This window comes from Octopus bimaculoides, chromosome 5 (assembly GCF_001194135.2).
Source record: "Octopus bimaculoides isolate UCB-OBI-ISO-001 chromosome 5, ASM119413v2, whole genome shotgun sequence".
Classification (NCBI taxonomy): Eukaryota; Metazoa; Mollusca; class Cephalopoda; order Octopoda; family Octopodidae; genus Octopus; species Octopus bimaculoides.
The window spans coordinates 79,929,777-79,932,639 of record NC_068985.1 but is presented as its reverse complement, the minus strand read 5'-3'; the positions used below and the strand labels follow the sequence as shown (position 1 = coordinate 79,932,639).

General features: G+C 34.6%; 1 protein-coding gene across 1 annotated transcript in view; it reads right to left on the bottom strand.

Annotated features, from left to right (window-relative positions):
- Window positions 1–2,585, bottom strand: part of LOC106876493 (peptide chain release factor 1-like, mitochondrial) — a 20,242-nt gene extending 17,657 nt beyond the window's left edge. The window contains exon 1 of the mRNA XM_014925066.2: window positions 2,314–2,585. The gene's annotated coding sequence lies outside the window, so the exon portion shown is untranslated. The remainder of the gene's footprint in view (window positions 1–2,313) is intronic.
- Window positions 2,586–2,863: the final 278 nt, after the last annotated feature.

Below are 2,863 nucleotides of genomic sequence, written 5' to 3'. Positions count from 1 at the left end.
GTTACATGTGTGGGTGTATTCATACATACATACATACATACATACATGCATACCGAAGATATCACCCACATCATAAGCAGTTGTCCGAAAATGTCATCACGGTATTATCTACCGATGAGACATGATGTTGTAGATAGGACATTATATAATGAAATATGTCGGAAAGGTAACCCCCGAGGACAAATAAATAAGAACCAGCAGTACTGGTGGAATGTCTCAGTGAAAACCCCAATAAAATGTAAGCATAAGAGACCTGGTATAATGATTTGGGATAGAGAAGAGAAATTGTGTACAGTTGTGGAAATTAGCTGCCCAGCGGTTGTTAACATAAAGCTGAAGATCAGTGAAAAAGAGAACACCTATGCTGAGCTATTGAGAAATCTGAAGTTACTCTATCCAGATTACAAGTTCTGATTTATACCTGTAATTATCGGGGCCCTGAGATATGTAGCACACTGCCAAAATACCAATCTTGAGAAATTAGGCTTCTCAAAGCCAGAAAGAAAAAAGCTGATTCGAAGACTACAAATTCAATCAATCACTGGAACTGTAAAAATCTGTAAAACTTTCCAGAAGTTTATCATTGAAGTATATATGAGCATGTCTAGATATGCAACTATATACATGAGAATACATACATAAAACAAAGCATACAAATCTTCACATATACATACAAAAATACCCTATTGTTGATGTTGAAATTCCAATGAAGGAGCCTTGGATCTAGGTTAGAAACCAGCTCTTTCTCTATTGACAAGAAATCTTGAGATAAAACTGAATAATGACATATATGTTTGTGTGAGTGTATTAAATTTTTACAATGATGTCGATAGTGACTTCGAAGTTTCGATTTGCTCACCTTCAGTAAACATGTACGCTGCTAAAAGTATTGAGTAATCCTTCAGTTTGATGCTAAATTTCTTTTTATATATAACTGGACATAAAAAAACAACATTATATGTATGTATGTATGTATGTATGTATGTATGTATGTAACCAGTAGCGCCCAAGGGCAACCTGACGTGGAAATACCTAGGTTGGTGTCCATGCGCGCGGTTGGCCCACTGGGAGTGGGAGGCCCTTCTGTTGTTGTCACAACATTTCTCTAGGAAAGGGAAACTCTGAGAGAAAACCTGCCACACTGACAATATTCGATGATGTGGAATAGTTCTTCTTTTCGAGTTTATATTGTCCATGTTCAGAGAGTGGGATTGGATCTGTGCAAATATTTTCCCTACTATATAAAATTATAATGAACAGGCATCACTTGGAAAAGTAAGACTTGTCACAAAAATGGCTGGCCGTTGCCTTCAAAAACAATCATTGAAATTAACGTAGATCTTTGGCTAGACTGAAGAGTCATGTACGAACATTGCATACGTAGGGCTTTCGACCAGGCGAGGGCAATACTCGAATACGAGTTTTTCAAACGTCATGTATGTATTCGTGTATGTATGTGTGAGTGTGTGTACGTACGTACGTACACGTACGTGTATCTGTTCATATATATACCTACGTATATATATGAACACCTTTAGTCATCCGTTGATTTTTCTTTTCTCTTTTTTTCTTGATCTAATTAAATATTTTTTGTCTTTTTTTCGTTCTTTGTTTGCCGGTACATATAGTAGTTATTGTAATATTAATTTCATACAACACAACAATGAAAACAATTGGGGGGAAAAACAAATAGCGATGCATTTTTAAAAATCCACTGGTATCAATGCGGAAAGCTTACTTGAGAAATTAATCACCAAACAATGACTAACATAATCAAAAGATAAACCGAAGAAGAACATTTCCAAGTGAGAAAAGATCTAAAGGAAGCAAAAAGTTTCCGAAATGGAAAAAAAAGGGGCAGTGAAAAATGATGTTATTAATTATCGATGTGCAACTGTTAGAGAGGTTACAAATTCTATGGATATGTTATATATGTATTGCTCAATAACAGTATTTAAAGACTTTGGATATGGACAGTCTTGCAAGAAAGAAGCTTATGATTTCAAAGGCTAATAAGACCAAACAGTTTAAGGGGGCCTAGAGAATTAGCTCTGCTACAAGCATGACAGTTTTGGTCTTCAATACTATGCCAATTTCTCAGTTCGAAACACATGTATGGGTGGCACAAATAAATAGATAAATAAATAATTAAAATAAAATAAATAATAAATAAAACAAAAGATTGAAACACAGAGAAGTCGATGTGACAGCATGGAGGGCTGCTTGAGAGATAAACAAACCAGAGCTCATTTTTGTTGGAAATGTAAATGCATCGAAATACTGCGAAAAACTCCAAAAAGAATGATGTATTACCAATCTATTCCAATGTAAGAATCTTTAAGAAGACCACTCTTTTTCAAGATAAGGGACACTCATATCATACAAGAAAGGTACCATACAACTGGAAAATAAACTCTGAATCGATTCTCAGAAATGGGTGGTCTAAGCCTCAGTCCAATGGAACAAGTATAAGAGAACCTTGATAGAAAGTTGCAATCACGATTGTAGAAAATTACATCATTTTCATAGTTGAAAGTTGTATTCACCAAATAGAGTAGATAAATATGGACAATCCAATCAAATCCCTACTTAATCGGGTGAAAGTCGTAATATTAGTTAAAGGATGACCAAAGTACTGAGTCATACTTCCACTAATTTTGGATAGCTTTTCATTAAGTTATTTATTGCAAGTTAAATTAACGCTGCGTTTTACTACCATGGCAATAAAGTTATTGTAGACCGATGTAAGCACGCTCGCGCACACACACACATATATAGAGATATATGTATATATTTTATGTATATAGACGCACATATACATGTTTACACATATGTATACATATATGCATATATATATATATAT